The sequence below is a fragment of the Neodiprion lecontei genome, chromosome 6, assembly GCF_021901455.1.
Source record: "Neodiprion lecontei isolate iyNeoLeco1 chromosome 6, iyNeoLeco1.1, whole genome shotgun sequence".
NCBI classification, from domain to species: Eukaryota; Metazoa; Arthropoda; class Insecta; order Hymenoptera; family Diprionidae; genus Neodiprion; species Neodiprion lecontei.
In genome coordinates, this window is record NC_060265.1 from 4,559,736 (window position 1) to 4,577,670 (window position 17,935).

Here is a 17,935-nt window from a genome sequence, read left to right on the forward strand (position 1 = left end):
AGTCGCGTCGTTCCTCGTCTCCGTGGAGCATTAAACGGGAGGCGGGAATTATATTGGGCGAGGTCGGACGATCGAGGGGGCCCAAAGGGCCCCGAAGGGCCCGGACTTGGCTCGTAACGCGGGGCGGCGGTGACCCGCGGCTGTTCGGGCCCGGTTTCAACCCGCTAAGTTTCTTAATCTGCTCGTAAGTCAGAAGGGTTCCTGCAGGCGTAAACGAGCTGGGCGTGTATCCAAGGATTCTCGGCACCCAAGAGACCAATTTTGCCTTTTCAACTAAACTCGGTCACGTGCGCGTATAGCGAGAACCCGAGGCTTGATTTTTGGCGGATTTGAGCTTAAGACGGCGGCGGTTCTGCACCTCGGGAATAGCGAACTGGACCGTAACGTCTAGGGAAAAGATGACGGTTACTTTTGCCGCGAGCATGTAACAGTTTTGGACACAATCGTTAACTAGGTTGAAAATATTGTTTTTTTTTCTAAAAGGACCACGCCGCGTGTCAACGGTTATTGGTCGAGGGATCTCGTCGTAAATTTGCGTTTATGGTTTGTCGGGAAATCTATTGGTCTGTTAAGAACGATCGTATATCTTCGATGTCAACTGCTTCTGTACCGCAAGTTGCGCGGCGCCGCGGCGGTCCGCCGAAATACTTATATTTACTTTCATCGATGTGTATTTTCATTGGTGCGTGTACTTATGTTTTTACCCAACCCCGGGAACTGATCCGCTTCGGGGTACCGAAGCATTTAACTTTGGCAAATTGAGGGAACGGAGGGTTGGTTAGGTCACAATCACTTCATCTGAGACAATTGATTTGTTTACGAGCAGCTTTCTAGGAGATAATAAATGGTATTGATACAGGGCTTGGGAACTATTGACCTCGTTTTGGTGTTTATCGATCCTCGGTAACTGATGACAAGTTGATGAACGTAGGTATACCGCTTTATAGGATCCAACTGCAGTCAGAGTTTTTCCGGGTTTCGTTCTCACTTTGAACAGTATATCAGAACCTCCCCGAGTTTATTCAAGTGTGCGAAACCAGAGTAAAATCGTAAATTCTATCAGCGAGTAAAAGTAGGTATCCATATACGTAGGTCCGTAGATACAAGGCACATCCCACGGACGTACGTAACGTGATTATGTAAAGTAAAATGCATGTGTATACACACATAGACGCGTTAACGAACGAAGCAGAAGGATTCAAAACTTTCCAACTCAAATAACGTGTAAAAATAGAAGGCGAATAAGGAAAAGCAGAAGCAGAAGGAGAGAGAAGCCGGTCTAGCCGGAAGGTAATTCGAATAACGATAATACATAAATTTAACTGTTCTCACCGAGGGAAAAGTTTTCCCCGTAGGAATATAACGATATTGTATGAAATCTGCATCGCGGAACACGGCGAATATATTTTACCGGTTGGGTATGCACCCTGCGCTCCGCGTCTCCGCATATTCACCACCGACTATTTGAGCTTCGCAGCAGCTACCGAGTAAGCAAAAATATCTTATCGTTACAACCACCACCCTTCCACGATGACGATCCTTTTTACCGCTCCTTCGTCGCCCTTTTAATTCCTAACGAACGCGAAAGCTCCTCACGGTGACTCGGTTACCAGCTATCGCCTCCGAAGAAGCCTCGGCGTCGCTGGTCGTTGCCTCGATTCTGCAGGTCAGCGCTGGGTTCGCTAACTGGCCGCAGCTAACCTCCACCTCTCTCGCAAATTACCTCCAATTTACTACCAAAGTTGTACCGCACGCCTGCAGCTTGTTCTCTCTCTCCCCTACATTTCTCTCTTGGTCGCTGCTTGCACGATGGCTTGTTGAAGATCTATTGTCACGGTGCAGAATTTTCCACCACACGGTGTAGTCTCAGAAGTCATCCCTCAACTACGTTTGGATTTGACCCACAAATGTACCGAACTATCGGACTCGATTGGCATATCGAAATGTTGCAAATGAGAAAAGCTTCGTTTATGTTTGAAGCTCCGTTCAGAGACAAGTTGCTATTGTGGCTATGTTTTTTTTTTAGTTAAAGCTGCAGATGAAGAATAAAGGTAACGAAGCAGCAAAAGGTGCAGCGAAGCGACTCGCGGATGTGACGTTCTCTGTTAGCTTTGGAAAGTTCGGTGCATGGAAATGTTTAAGAGTTGGGTAATTCGAGTAAGTTTTCGTTATCAAATGGCCGGTTTGGCTGGGTACATCGGGAGACGTTGCAGGTACCTAAGCTCATGCAAAGCTGAAGCGTTTATTAATAATGTATTAAGTGTATAATTATGAGAATAGCCCGCATGTCCGTGTATACATGTATAATATTATGGACGATAAAGAGAAAAGGACGAAGAAGAAAGCGTATTATGAAGTACAGTGGGATCGGGAAAATCCGCGGAGCGTGGAAGAGGCGCGACATAAAACTGAAAAGTTTAATAATAAAAAGAGCTTAGCATTTTCGGAACTTGGTAAATCCCTTCGTATGGAATGACTTTACTTTCGCCGAATTAAATAAATGGTCCCTCCACCCGCTCGTAACGGGGGGCCGAAACCTGTAGACGCCCAACTATGACCTCTGTTTCCATCCCGCTCTCTCCCTATTTCTCTTTTCGCTTATCTTTTGGCCCTTTCTCACAAGCCGCGCGTCGCTCGCTGCAAAGGGACACAAGAAATGGAACACTAACTTTTTATCGCCGCGCCAGGAACTGCGTACCAAGTGTCTCAAATGGTTTCGATTTTCATTTTCAATTTGAATTTGAATCTTCTCCGGTTAACTAGCTTCGCAAAATCCGAACGAACGAGCTTATCGCTGGATATCATCCCGGCCTTTCAACGAAATTCCGCAGCCGTGACTCGATAATATTAACTTCTGTACGAGATTTTTTTCACTCTGACTCTCGTCCCGCTTGATCCTCATCTTCGATGGGAATTCCTTTCTCGCCCTTCACGCGCTTTTTATTCGACTAATCGTTACTCCGTCGAGTGAACATGTATAGTGTTATCCTTATGGCCTAGCTTGAGTGAGATCGTAACAGCTCGGAGGCGTTATTTTACGAGCTAGATTATCTCGGCTTTTCGCGATGGGCTTTGTCTAGCTCTCGTAACTGCGTGCTGGAGTTTGAGCAAAGAGAGAGAGAGAGAGAGAGAGAGAGAAATTAGATGCACGTTCCAGAGTAACAGAAAATTGTGAAGCACTGCCACGATCCGACGCCTCCGAGGTGTGCGAGTCGGTTTTTATTGCGGTAACAAAATCGCGGAACAAATGAGAGGAGCAGGGAAGAGGAGGAGGGCGGATAAGAGCGGTACAGGTGACGGCAGGCCGTTCGGAATGACGAGGGAAGCTGAATCGGAAATGAAAATAAAAAAATAGCGAGAGAGGAAGCGGAGGAATATCGTCGCGATGCAACGTCGAGGTTGAGGGAAAGGGCCGTTCGTGGGTACTGGATACACTTATTTTTACAATGTAAGAACGATATCCGTCAAATCGTATTTTCCCGTAATCTCGAGGAATCCGGATAAAAATAATCTCCAATTTCCGGAAACAGTTGGGATTACTGCATCTAGCGCACGAGCTGCCCGTTGCCCGTTGTTCCGCCTCTCTCCATTCGTATAATGGCCCGCGGGTTAACTTTTTAGCTTTTTTCGATATCACTGCACCTTGCGGGCACGATTCAATTTACGAAAGCCATTCGCGTAATTGCGTAATTGCCGGCTAGCGGTTACCGCCTGCAGTTCTCGTTATTCTAAACTCCACGTGTCGCGCCATCAACTGCCCAAGATTTTCCACCCCTGCTCCGCACCGTTGCTTTCCCCTTCCCTTTTATTGTACATTCCCCCCCCCCCCCCCCCTCTCCCCCGGTATTCAAACCGGAAAGTACGTTAAAAAACGCCTCATTGTCGAGCAGGATTTTATCGGGAAATGGGGCAGTCGAGGTGCTGTGAAAATCTGCGAACCTTTGCAGGGTGGATTTTAATGCATTTGCGGAGACGATGCGATCCGCCTACAGGTATACGTATATAATGTAGTCCGTGTCAGAAGTGATTTAGCGCTGCGAATGACTGAAAATCGATAATTCAACTGCCAAGGATTACTGCAGGATATAATTCACTCGAGTAGGTGGTTAGATTCTCCTGCAGAGGCCCGCTCCATTCGCCTCGGATTGTCTTGTCTACTAGCGGTGATCTCGCCGATCCGGATCAGCGAGCTTCGCACCAGATATTCGGAGTAGAATTAAGCAGCCTCCCGTTCAGAAGGTCTGCCGATAAAATTATTGCCTCGATGTAAAATTCGCGCGATAAATTCCAAACAAGTTCTCTTTCCAAGAGAGTAAATTTCGAGCTTTACTCCAGCAGCTTGGAATTGAATCACGACCGAGACTTACCTAGCAATTATTTAACATCCGTCGAATCGACGTAGCCGATTGGCAAATGGGGAACATTAAAAAGTAAGGTAGCTGTCAGCTGGATGAAAATTTATAGCGGCACTCGAATCGCGAATACAATTTAAGCGGTGTTGATCGGTGGCGGTGACAAAGTGGCGGGCATGATGGATGCGGCGTTGGGATGGTCCTCTGCTTACGGGGAGAGACGGAGAAAGTAAAAGAGAGAGGATGGGAGAGAGAGAGATAGAGAGAGACAGAGACTGGAGGCGAAAAAGAAGACAGGGGGAAAGAAATGGGGGGAGGAGAAAAAAAACGAGAGCCAGGAAACGACATCCTACTTAGTCCGTAATTTGCGCTACACCCTCAAACGGGTCGTAAAAACGACTGACACACATTCGGCTCTACCACGCGACGCGCCATGCACGGATCGAAATTGTTTAAGAGAAGTCCCGACGCGTATCCGAATGAAACTGGGTGAAAACCTTGCCGACGTTTAACCCGGCTAGGTGACGACAATGAGCTTCGAGGGTGTCGTTACTTCGTTCTGAGAGATTCAGCCGCGTCTCGTCTCCCACGGCGAGGAAACTTGTCTCGTTAACAGGTTTATTGTATCGCTGAGCCGCAGTTGTTGCATAGAGCTTCCGAGAAAACGGCTAATGTTATAACTGCACGTCGCTGCATTGCAATTGTGAAAGGCAAACTCCCGCAATGCGAATTATCCGTCTCGCAGCTTAATGATATTACCGCATCGTTTTTCGGATATGATACAGTAGGCGCGAAATGCACTCGTTGCGAAAATGCGTCTTACACGGTGTCCTTCACTTTTTCTCATCCAGTCCGATTAATCTATGTATTCAACACCGGTACTCGTTTAAATTTTCTTTCGCGATACACCATTTTTACAAATCGTTAGAGCGTGAATGCCGCGAGTGCTTCCGGCATTGCATCGGTAGCTCGGAACATACAGCGTAATATACAGAGGGAAAAATTGATAGACACGTTACGCTTCCATCAACTGTCAAAACTTTACCGGTCTCCGTATTAACCAGATATGTACGAGGTTACGAATATTCGGTGGAGTTCTGCGAGTGCATGCACACATCGAGAGTTTCACGACTTGGATGTCCAGGAAAGAGTAAGGGTGGATGTTTCGGTGCAGGGTGGCGGTTTTAGTCCCGGCCTCGCGACGCGACATTCTCTATTTACGACACTTCCTTACCAGCTAAATTACCCGAGAATGCCACGATCCTTATCCACGACATTTTGCATCGCCGTACGTGACCGGGCAGATAAGAAGCAAAGACGTCGTTAGTTTAACCGAGGAAGGGCTTGTCACGTGCAAAGTCCAAGATAATCGCGCTTATCATTCTGTCTACATACAATCCCTGCATATACGTATGATTCCTCTAGAGTCCCTAAAGTCGAGGCCGATTCAAATTCTAATACCTAGTAACATTCTCGCCTGGTCTTGTAGTCCGGAGTTATTTCTGGAAAGTTTTCTCGACTCGTTTGGATGACTCGAATCTAATGAAGCTTTGATTTTTTGTGTGTTTCAGGTGAGCGCCACCGATTCTTTTTTCACCACCGTTACGCAAGCGAAGGTGAGTTTCGCCCGCAGGTGGAAACGGTACGAGAACCATTGGCAGACATATTTACAGAGCCGTTAGCGCTCGGAGTTCGGGTTGAATTCGACTAATGGAATTTATAGCGAACTTCCGAATCAGACATTGGCACTGTACACAAAGCTCTGCGGAAGCTCAGAGAGCTTTAGTGGCCACGGTTCGGTCGAGTTGGGTCAGTTTGTCAATTTTACGTTATCGCCGCGGCTGCCGCACGGCCGCAACGAGAAGCCCGGGAGTACGGCTTGAACGGGAAAAGCCGCCATTCAGCGGAACCGCAACTCGATTCCTCGAACACCGTAAGGGCGATGCATCCGCAATCGCGTTTCTCGACGGTTGGTCGTTAATTCCGTTCCGCGTTCAACTCAGTTTTGAAAACTTATCGCTCGCGGGTCAGTTGTGCAATTTCTCGCCGCAGATTCAGGCGGGAAAGGTATAATATTCGCGACCGCGAATCCCAACGATTGTAGGAATCCGTTCATGCCCGTGGGTCGCTCGGGGACGGCGATGAATAAGTGAAAAACACGTTTCCACTTGAGTCTCTGAATGACTGTTGCCGCCGAGTTTTTGAACGGCTTAAATATTCACCAACGCCTGAATAACCCATGGAATGCCGCGAAACCTGCAGGAAAACGGATGCCGACTTCTCGCTTCGCCCTCCGCAAGCTTCCAAAAAAGTTTTCCGTCAAACTGCAAGGGGAGTAGCAAGCTACGACCCGCCGCTATTTATGCGGAAAAGGGTTAAATTCTGCTATATTTTCAATAACGTCTCAACCGATGCGAGATTGAAAAATTTCAGGATCTTGACACCGTGTCGTTACGACCAATAAATAATTGAATATTGACGAACCGCCGTTCGCGAAAACAGTTATCATAATCTCGACCGTAAAGTGCCAATCGCTCAACGTGTCGTGGAGTGAAAATTCGCGAGGCGATAATCGCCCGTAGCTGCAAGAAGAAAGCGTATCTACGTGAATATTTGACGTGTATGCAGCGGCGTTACACCAGCGGTATTCTCGATTCGTTCTCAAGGTATAATTTAGCCGAGGCTGAACTTGGTTCGCTTTGATTTGTCACTGGGATAGTTCCTTACGTTACACGTACCGGACGGAAGCCTATGACTGCATAGCGTGGTCGTAATAGTCCCTCTGAATTATTACAACCTGTACATGCAACGGGTATAAGGTGGACATTGAATCCCGGCGCAAAACGGATCCGATACCCAAACATACCTGTATGTGTGTATAGTCGATGTTGCGGCGGGTGCTAAAAACGTGAATAGATGCGAAAAACTTTATTGTAGAATTTAATGGTGGAGAATACGTGACAGGATTGTGGAATGGATAGTTTATGAAATAAAGAAAAATTGGCGTAAATAAGTGAAAACCGAGTCAAACGTTTTAATTTTTTTATATATACATAGATATACCTATATACGAGTTTTGAAAGGAAGTTGGTACGGTTGAATGCACATTTTCTATTTCTCTCGTGAGTTCGAAACTTTCAGCCAGTGCATGAACTCTGCCCATAATTGTGGAAAAGTTTATAGACAGAGTGCGAGGGCGATAAAGAAGGAATGAGAAAAGATATAACTTTACAAATATAGAACAGCATTGAAAATTTAGCATCGCCTGCACATGATTTACATGAAAAATAAATTGCGAGTTGTATTATATGCGCGTTGTATAGCTGCACAGAGAATCGATTGAATTTCGCTTTATTCCACCACATCGAGGCAGTATGCGAATGTAAGCCCGCAGTGTGGAATGCATAGCAAAGTTAGTTAGCCTCATCCGAAATTAACTTTGCTAAAACTTTGTCGAACGATTCACTTGGGAAAAATGACGCGACTGTAATTAGTCGGAGAGAATTAGGAAACTCTTTGCGCCAACTCGTTAATCTTCATTATATTTCGCTGATCGTATTTTGTGACAAAACGCCGTGAGCGGTAGAAAGAGAGAGCTTGGTGAGAGGTGGACGGAGAGCTGAGGACAAGCTCGTGCTTTCAGCGGGGAACTGAGATTGCGAAAATTCGAAATAAGTACATAACGGCTAAGAGTTTGATGCAGCCGCGAGGCCGAGCGACGATCTTACACCATATAGATTTTAGTCAACGACGTCAAATCAAAGGAACGCCGTTCAAGATCCCTGCAAAGCTCAGCTGCGCGGCGCAAAGCTGCAAGCTGTGCTTAGCTAAAGCAGGTCTTGAAACGAGCGCCGCGCCCCGACTCGTCACCTGATGAGTAATGAGTGCGAGATGAAATCAGTTCTTAATCCTCGCTTCTCATTTCTCTCAAAATCCCGGGCTGACGTCTTTAATTACACTTTTCGCGATGCAAAGCGTTGAAATATTGCACCAACGTTCGCACGCATAGTTACTTACATAACGGAAACGAGTTGATGAAAAAACAAATAAATAATTAGAAAATAACCAGGTGTAAAATTTCAAAAAACTCTGTCGTCTCGTCGCCAACTTTTGGAGCCAATTTTCGCGGGAATTATTTCGAGCTTTTCAGGACGTTATAACAAGGAACGGACTTTGGCCCTGCGGAGGCGGAAAGACGTCGCTGAAAGAGCCGGGCGGCGCAGTTTATAATGTTTATCTCGTAATGCGCCATCTTTCATGGGGCCTCTTCGTATAAAATGTGAGGCCGTTAGTCTTTGGTTGAAACACATTAGCCACCAACGGCTCTCCGTCTCAGCTAGCTCTGCAACGACGCCCTAGCTATTTCACCCCGCAATTTTTATACCACCTCTTTATATTTTCCTATACTTTATACTTACACCGTTATTCCATATAGAGACTCGCGGCACCCGAGCGCTGCAGATTATCCCAAGGTAATACGTGTCAATTTCAAACCAATTTTCCAACCATCCTCCGCACCCCATTATTCCAGCATTACATTCTCCCCATACTGGCATACTAACATTCCCTTCACCCTTTTCTACGGAAACACTTTTCCGCTCCCAATCGAAGATTCAATTAACGCATCAAAGAAGTGCCAGTAAAGTGGACGGATCTTTATGCATTGGGACACGTGAAAAAAAAAAAAAAAAAATTACTGTTCGATTTACTACCTCTCTGGCAAAATGAGGAACTGCTGCAATTTTGTTGAATTTAGTTTTTTCTCAATGTTCGTACAAAAATTTTAGTAACGTCAACGGCAAAAGTGCACCAGTCCTCAAAGTAGCGTAACTCCAACATTATTTTTTTTCTGCCGTGAATATCTATCTCCATACAATTACGCGTGTAATGTTTGAGGAACAAAAAGTTCTGGTAATGCATTTTTTTTTTAATATTGGAAGTCGGTTCATTGCGAAATTCGTAAAATTGTACGAATCAAAAATTCACCTATTTATCGAATCGTTCGCCGAGGTTCGGTTTGAATATTCCTGGACGAGCATGTGATCGTTGCAAATCAGCGAATTGCGTCTTTTTATTCACCGTGATCGAGGCGACCCGGAGTGTGTAGATTCGTCGATAGGCGTAGCTGCGGCGGAAGGTGATAACGGGGGGACAGGGCGACAGGCGTCAAAGTGTTCAATTGAATCTGTACTAAATCCCGGTAGACACAACGATGGCAACTAGAAGAGCGAGGAGAGCGAGGAGAGCGAGGAGAGCGTGTCTGGTTGACGGTTGTGATTTCCAACGCGGCATTAGCATGCAGCGTGAATCGCCAGTTACGTGTCCCGATGCGTGTCACGTCGGGACCCCGCGACCCCCCGCCGCCCTGAAACCACCCTTAAAAGCTGTACGTTACGCCGCTTAACCGGTGTCGCCCCTGCAGAGACCTCCTCTCCTCTCCTCTCCTCTCCTCTTTTCCCTCGGATCAACCTGTCGGATATCGAAGCTTGTCGCCGAACCTCCACCCTAACCGCAAGTCTTTTGCTCTTCAAAAAAGCTACCTTACGAATCGAGCCGTCAGATGGACGGCCAATCAGCCCAGCCTCATTCCCACCGACGATTTTTTCCGAATCCAGATTTCCGGCGAACAGAAAAATAATGGGATAAGGTAATTGCACCAGTTATTGACCTTTATTAGTTGCATCTGCTTGACCCTTTCTTCCAAAATTACCAAAACATGAATTTTTAGCGTCTTTAACCCTCTAGCAGTTGGTTTAACTCATAGAGAAATACACAATTTGTGACGTCAATTTATAATTTTGGAAAATGAAACCGTCAATAATTGGTACACTTAAATCTTGGCGATTCGATGGCAAATTTCACGTTCAATCGAGATGTTTTTGGAATTTCATCGAGAGTTATATGTTTGAGAAACTTTACGCGGTCCAGTTTATACGACGACCAGGGTTTTCCAGTCTAGAGAAGCGGAGCGGATCGAGCGTCGAAATTCACGTTCGTATACGTCCTATAGGTACACCGTAATGGACTAATCGTTGAAATCAGTACAAATATTTATTTCCAACCTGTCATAAGCAGCCGACTCTCAAGCTTTTCGAACCCGGCAAGAAATATACGCGAAGGAACACTCAGACGCAGCTGTACGGCTTTCTTATTTCCTACTTCCGGTGCAGCTGCAGCTAGGTGCATGAAACTCGGGCACAAAATGATACAAGTATTTCGTCAAGCTGGTTAATCTTTACTGCGCTGCACCTCCGCTTAATTCGCCGTTCCTTATTTCCGGTTTCATTTTTTCCATCTTCTCCCTCATTTCGCAACGCGTTTGGATACCTTAACGAGCGAAGCACTTACATCCCTTCACGTTGGAGCTGAAGCATTACGCGGTGAAATTTCTCAACTAGGGTATAGCTTGCTTTTGGGACACAAATTGCTCCCCGGTGTCGAACTCCGTGTAAAGTTTACCTTTTTGCTCCCCTTCTGCTTTTTCTACTTCTCTCTCTCTTTCTCTCTTCTTTTCATATTTTTTTTTTTTTTTGTTTTTTCTTTCGTATTTCGTTCTTAACGTTCCGAGAGCGATATAATAGGACCGCATATATAAAGATTTTACGTTCCAATAAAGGTAAGCTCCCTAGTAGCGTAACACCCGGATCCGTTTCACGAGAGCGTATACAGCATAAGGGCCACCGTCGCGGGACTTTACTGAGGATAGAGAGAGCCGTTAAAAAGTTTTTCCCAGTGCCGAGAAACTCGCCTCAGGAATAAGATCGAACCGAAACGAATTCCGGCGCTATGGCTGAAGCTAGCTGGAAGCATCTCGTCGAATCCTTCGCGAATCGCGAATCGAATTGTAACGCGAATGTCAAGCCGACGACAGTCGCCTAACGTTCGACGGCTGGGCGAGAAATGGAATAATATAAACGCACGTTTGACGGAAAATTGGCAGCAGTCGATGGGACGAAGACGACGAAAATTCCGGAGAGCTTTCCCGAAGCCTACAATTGCAAAATTCTAATATCGCGTAGAATATTATATTGACGATAACACGAGGATCCAAGGCGTAAATGATAAGCGGGTCTCGACAATTTATAGCAATAGTTTAACGCGACCTCATCCAACTTCCGGTAACTTTAGAAGCGAAACGGTTAACTATGGGTCTGAAATATCGGCAGAGCACTGCAGTAGAGTTTGCCGATAGAAGTCGCGAGGTGTGGAAGTTCATATACGATGTGAAGGTGAAATTTTCCCAGGGGTGCAAAATACGGGTCAGAGTTTTACACCTCATTACGTCTCCGTGGGTGGAAGCCAGCTGGCAGTTGACCTACCCCAACCTCTCGGCTGCAAGCTCTAAATATCCTACGGCATTAGCCGCGCATCCAGGTCGCTGGAAATCTTGGCCTAATATCGACGGGCGACCGGGAAGACAAGCGACGGTGAGTCCGCCCCGCTTCCTGGCTTCATTCCTTCCTTCCTTCCTTCCTTCCTTCCTTCCTTCCTTCCTTCCTTCGTCATCGCTCAGAAACGCGGCATCGATTCACTCTGCGAAACCGCAAGGCGGCTCGGTCGACGTCTGCCTCTCAGGCAACCACCACCCCCTCCCCTATAATTTATTAATTATTCGTAAGTGCGTGGCACGTAGCGGCCGCAATCTCGTTATGCGACGTTGATTGAAGACCGTGAAATCAAAAGCGCCTCTCTCCAGAACTCCGCATCCCGGCAAGTGTCAAAGATCAAGCTACCAACATTAATTGAGAAAAATCATCTTCCCGTGGCACTTTTCGTGCCTATAACCGTAAAACGATCCCTTAGAAAATCCGATTTCAAGATTTATACACGCGTTCGAATATCAGCGTCAATTTTTATACGGCATTGAAAATATACGTGGTTACTCTGACGAATTTCACATGGCTTAAATTCAACCGGTGCAGCTGGTTTTACCGGACAGGGAATAAGAACAACGCGAAATAATTTTTAATCTAAAGTCGACTTATTCCGAGTGCAAATTTATAATCCCTGTGAGGTTAATACCGCAGTTGAGACACTTTGCCCCGGCTATCTCGGTCGTAATTTCGTCCCTCTCGCTGCGCTTTGCACCCCGAGTTCTGCCGCTGCGTTATCGTATGCATTGGATGCGCGGGGGAACTTGTATCTTGTAGATCTAATTTCCTGTAGAATGTATGACTTGGTATCTGCGGGTACCATGCCCCGGTTCGTACCGCGTATGAATCCGTAGTCCACTGCAACTGACTGGCGGACGTTTCTTTCTAAAGGCGAGGAAGAGGCGTTGGAACAACAGGGCAGACACCAGGCTCACACTGCAACACTAAGGTCTACACAAATTTCCACTTACGGGGGGCAGAGCGCGTCTCTATCCCTTTTCATCCCTCCGCCCCTTCTTCCGAGCTTCTTCTTCATCTCTCTTACCCTCAGTTTCCCGAATTGCTCAGGGTATATCTTGAGGCATCGCGCTCCCAATAGCCTCAAGGCGGCGGCGCGTCGCTTCTTGCTGCTCGTGGGGGTGGCTTTGGTCCCCGACCGGAGGGTCGCGCCGTCAGTCGCGTCCAGAGGACTCTGGGTTTCGCACATCCCGATCCTCCGGCAACACGCTGCAAACTACGCGAGTAACTCTCGTCTGCGATCTCGCCACGCGTTACAAACCGCCGTTGGATACCAATCGCAGTGTCGAATCAACCCCTTGGAAATCATCCTCGTGATCAGTTGTCACACGTGACTGTATAAATTTTTGGTTTTTCTATCGATTCTTTTCCACTTCCTCTTTTACTTTACAAAGAGCAAAAATAGTGCGAATTGGTGCAACTTGACATCGTCACTGCCTTACGGATATCTTCACCTCGACCTTTCGTCACGGAAAAGAACGACGGAAACTGATCCGCCATCGACGTCGATGAGCGCCAAGAGACAAAGGGAGAGAATAGCATTATAGGAAAACAGCTAACCTGTTAGCCAGCATTCCAACCCCGATGCTAAGTACATACGGCTCGTCTTGCATCGACGCCATATTGACAGCTGACACGTGAGTTCCCTCGGTTTTCCCTCCCTCGTTTGCTGCCAGCCACTGACGACACCCTTTCTCACATCCTCGTCAGCTATTCTCATCCCCCGATGCGACTGCTCCGTCCTGAAAGCCATCGGTAACAAAATCATTGGGCAAGCACTCAGGCTGGCTAAAAAGCTGGAAAAACAAACCAAAGATAACACACCGCTCTTCCGGCTCCAGAGCAAGCTCCTTATGCAACACTATTTCGGTCTTCGGGTGTGAGAATTTCTTGCCACATTTCCGATACATCGGATGGTTGTTCGAATTCCTTTTTTCATTTCTCGTGACAAGTACTCGACGTGTCCCTGTGAAGAATGAAGATTCGTCACCGCGAGTTTGACAAGCCTCCGGACATGTGCCTCGAAGATGTTTCTCTTTGAGTGAAGCGTCGCGCATTTTTTTTCCGCTGCGGAAAGTCAGCCGGAAGATTTGTCAATACGGCGTGAAGCAGCCTAAAAAAAAAAAAATTTCATCGCGTGGATGGTATTACGAAAAGTTTTCCAACTCTGACAGTCGAGTGACGCGTGATTTTCCACCGACCTTGAAACTTTTGGATCATCTCGGAATTCTTAAGTGAGAAACTTTCCGCGGGTTGGGAAAAGTTGGGGAATCGGCGTACGTACCCTGTACACACACATACCTGCTTCTGGGATCAGTGCTAGCGCCCCGTTAGCAAAGGTTGCTTGATTCGACCTTGAAGATCTTCGGTAAGTGATCCTCCCGGTGGTTCCGTTTGACTTTCGGCTTTGATTCGCCGGCTATACGTGACCAAGTGAATTTTATTTTTCCTTCTCTTATCCGCGTACTCGAAGATAGGTGATTTGAAACTTGATTCGCTGTTCAACGTACGTTTGCTAATCCGTGCCTCAATCGACAAACAGCAACGCAGTATTACTTCGGATTTTCGCTAACGGTGAGTTTAACGTGCCAAACATTTATATTCACGACCGTAAATTGACCCAGGCAATGCGAGATGAAAATCGTGCCTTACTGAGTTACGTAATTTAACGAACGATCGACGACATTCCTCGATCAGAAATCACCAATTTCCCCAACTCTTATCGTGGAAGAAAATTAGCTGCTTAGTCACGTGCAGTGGGCGTGCTTAAGCCTCGACGATGCTATGCACTTATAAGCTTTCGTCAGAAGCTGATTATCAGGTGCACAATCTAATTCTTCACTCGAATGAAGTGTATATATTCTCGCGTAGGAAGATTACGACGGCTATTCAGCCCGAAAAATTAAAATCTTGATTTGGTGCTCGATCAGTGAGCGGAGAAGTTTTATTGCGTTGTGCTGCGTTTCTCTCCGTGCTTTTTTCTTTCTACGTTTCTGTGGCGACCTGATTTCTGCGTTCCCTAAATCGCAGTGAAACGTTCCGCCGAGTAGGGGGTTGGTAAAAATCGTAATATTCCTTGCATTCTTTCTCTGGACGTATACGCAAACTGCAGCGTGCCCATTTCGCGCTGTCTGGTGTTAAATACGGCGGAAGATACTGCGGAGAGAATGTCGGAGTAAAGCGGCGCAGCAAATTACAATTCTCCATAGATCCCGTTTCAGCTCGCCTGCACATACAGCTCGGCTCACTCTGTTGCTGCAAGAACGCGAGAAAGTTAAAAAGAAGTTGAGTCTTCGGAGACACAAAACGCAATAAGGAATGGACCACGGCACCCGTGCAACCCTGCACGGAGTTTAGAGAAGCTCAGCCCAGGGTAATATTCGTTACAGCTGCGGAAGCTCTACAACCGCCTGCATAAAATCCGCACTTCCCGACGACAGCGGGACTCGAACTGCAGTTCTGCACGTTATGGAAAGTAATTTCGCAAGATTACCGCATCTGTCCGCGTTCAGAAGCTCTTAGAGATTCTCGGCAGAAAAAGCTGAACTCAGTCCTACGCTCAGCAAAGGTGGTCGCTTTGAACCCTCGACTTTAGCTTTACCTGTTACGATAAAAAAGATATCCCGACTCAAAATGGAGAATAAGACCAGAATTTTTTTTTTTTTTTTTACCCAGTTCCAAACGACTTCTTGTTCGTCGTTTTATCCTCTCAAGGTACGGAACTCTGTCCGACTGGTTACAAGTTCATACTCGAAAGAATGTTAGTGTATACATGTATATTTATAGTACGGTAGACATCGAAAAACATTACCTAGAAGGACGAGTTTCGCGTTCGTTTTACTCTCGAGAAAATTCGCAACCGCTCAACAAGGGACGTTGATGAAATTCTCAAGCAAGCACAACTTGCGAAGGGATCATTACGTTAACTTTGGAAAAGGTTTTGTTGCCGAAGCAAACTCGAGTGACTCTTCACTTTTCGTCATTCACAAGAGTCAAGCTCTGCCGTATAATCAGAGTATTACAAAAAAATTTACCTCATTTAATATCACTAATTGTGCGAGATTTGTACTTTTCTGTGCTTGCAAGAGAGAATTAAATGTGAGAAAAAAAGAGAGAACCAATTTACCTTCAGGACTCTTCCGAACCGTATCATAAGCAATCATGCGATCCTTTCGATCGAGGTCAGTTAATTCTTCCTTCAGTTTGAAATCCAACGAGGAGCCCGGCTTTCGATCAAGGAATAATCGATCCGGATTTTCGACACTGATATCCTGTCAGCACCCGGGTAGGTCACCAGTGGCCGTGGATAAACGCCGGTATCTGTTACAGACGTTGATTTCGCCTCACGATCTCAGACGACATGCCACGTATCCGACTGTAACACCGGCTACGTGTTCATGAAACAATGCTTGTCTACCGGTGAAGCTACCTGCGTAGAATCCCGATGCGCTCCTCGGCCAGAGATGTTATAAATAATTGTAGGTATGGGCATTGTGTCATACCTGCTGCGCGGCTCCGGCGCACCTAGGTCGGTCACCTTTTACTACAACAGTCATGCCCACTCATTGCCGAGCTGCACCCGGGACGTTGGACTTACGCATTGGAGTGAAACCGGAGTAAAAATTCAAAGGGTTGCGAGCTGCTGTAAAAACGAGAATTTATACCGCCAGTCAAACACATTCGTTGGGTAGCTTGTACGCAGCAAAGGGTGATATACGTGCGGATAATTTCCCGTGATATTCTTCAGCGGCGGGTTTTGTTATGCCGCTATAAAAATTGCCTTATAGTTGCGATTTTATCATCGCCAAGCCTCGCGATTATTAGCGGGGCCTAAGGGCCGAATCATTACAATAAATTACAACCTCTCGTAAACAATGAAATGCACGCACCCCCGTCGAATCGACTGAAATCGCGAAGGTTTTTTCCGCTTCCGCCGATAGGATGTGCCCTCCCTTAGTCAGACTCGTCCTAATTCTAGCGCGCCTTTTCACTGCTGCCTTCTTTCCTTTCATCCCTGTTTCTTTCTTCCCGCGGTAAATCTTTGCCGGTGATATTCGGGAGTCAGAGATCAGTCGCTATTTTCCATTAGTCTTATCGGCGGATATTACAAGGCGTGTCGCTCTCGGCGGGCTGAAACGATTCTCGGTATCAATTTGCGCGTGCGAGCGTGTTGCCGGTGAAAATTACAGGCTTAGTTCTCGCCCGGCAACGAAAAGTGCCAAATTATTCTTCCTTTCCCGAAGGCACGAGGAGGCGTTCAAAGACGGTATAAAATCAAGGTTCGTAAAAGGTCAAAATTGATCATCGCGGAGTCGATTTGAGAAATCCTTAGACAGACTTCCGCGTGGAGGCGGCTCGGGTTCCCGTTGATTCATTATAGTGCGGTAGAAGAATTTCTTCAAAAGTTAGACGGGATATTGATTTACGTAGACGAGGGCCTCTTAAAGCACACTCTCGATGCTGGATATTATCGAATACTCCGCCTTGCAGCGCCGCGGGATCCACGCCGCCGGAGAGAGTGGAATTTTTGTGACGTAACTGATCGCGGGGCGAACCGTTAACTTGATAAATCCCCGGCTATACGTATTCGATCGAACGTCATGATCGGAGCGAGATCTTGAGCAACGACGACGACGCGATTGCGCGCTCAGGAAGCGCTATAAATTACATTTAAAAACAGAGTGTCTAGAGTCGAAGTACACCGAATTTCTCTCTCATCTTATTCTCCCTCTCTCGGCTGCGCGATGTAAATTTAAAATGGATAAGAGGATCGGTGTCGCGGCGTTTTATGATTCCATGAATCATCGAATATAAGATTCCGGTGCTTTTAATTTAACGAGCTATCTTTGCCCGGCGCTGCCGCGTGCAGCCAGCTCTCGCACTAACAGGATTTCACCGTTTCCTCCCCCCCCCCCCCCCCCCCCTCATCCCCCAGCCAATGATAACAATATTACCTTATCAATGCCGTAAATTTTCTTCATTTTCCACGGATGCCAGCACGCGTCACACGGATGCTTCACCATCACGCTGGTGATCGACCCGCATGTACGTACAACACTCTAACGGTCGGTATTTATGAAGGGCTTGGCGTGACATGTCGCAGTGGCATCCCACTGATAACCCTAACTGCCCTGCGAGCACTCCGTATTAATTCATAAAATCACTTCCAATCTATTAGATATAATCACACTT

The 17,935-nt window shown here is 46.6% G+C and overlaps 1 protein-coding gene across 4 annotated transcripts in view; it reads left to right on the plus strand.

The window, feature by feature from the left end:
* LOC107224631 (teneurin-m) overlaps positions 1 to 17,935 on the plus strand; it is a 342,331-nt gene that overhangs the window by 46,008 nt on the left and 278,388 nt on the right. Inside the window, exon 1 of one of the 4 annotated variants that reach the window (XM_046742615.1) lies at positions 5,923 to 5,968. The exons of 1 other annotated variant lie outside the window; for it this stretch is intronic. The gene's annotated coding sequence lies outside the window, so the exon portion shown is untranslated. Of the gene's footprint in view, positions 1 to 5,922; positions 5,969 to 12,928; positions 14,112 to 14,189; positions 14,318 to 17,935 lie in introns of those variants that run through there. 2 more of the 4 variants (XM_046742616.1, XM_046742614.1) reach the window with 2 other exon arrangements.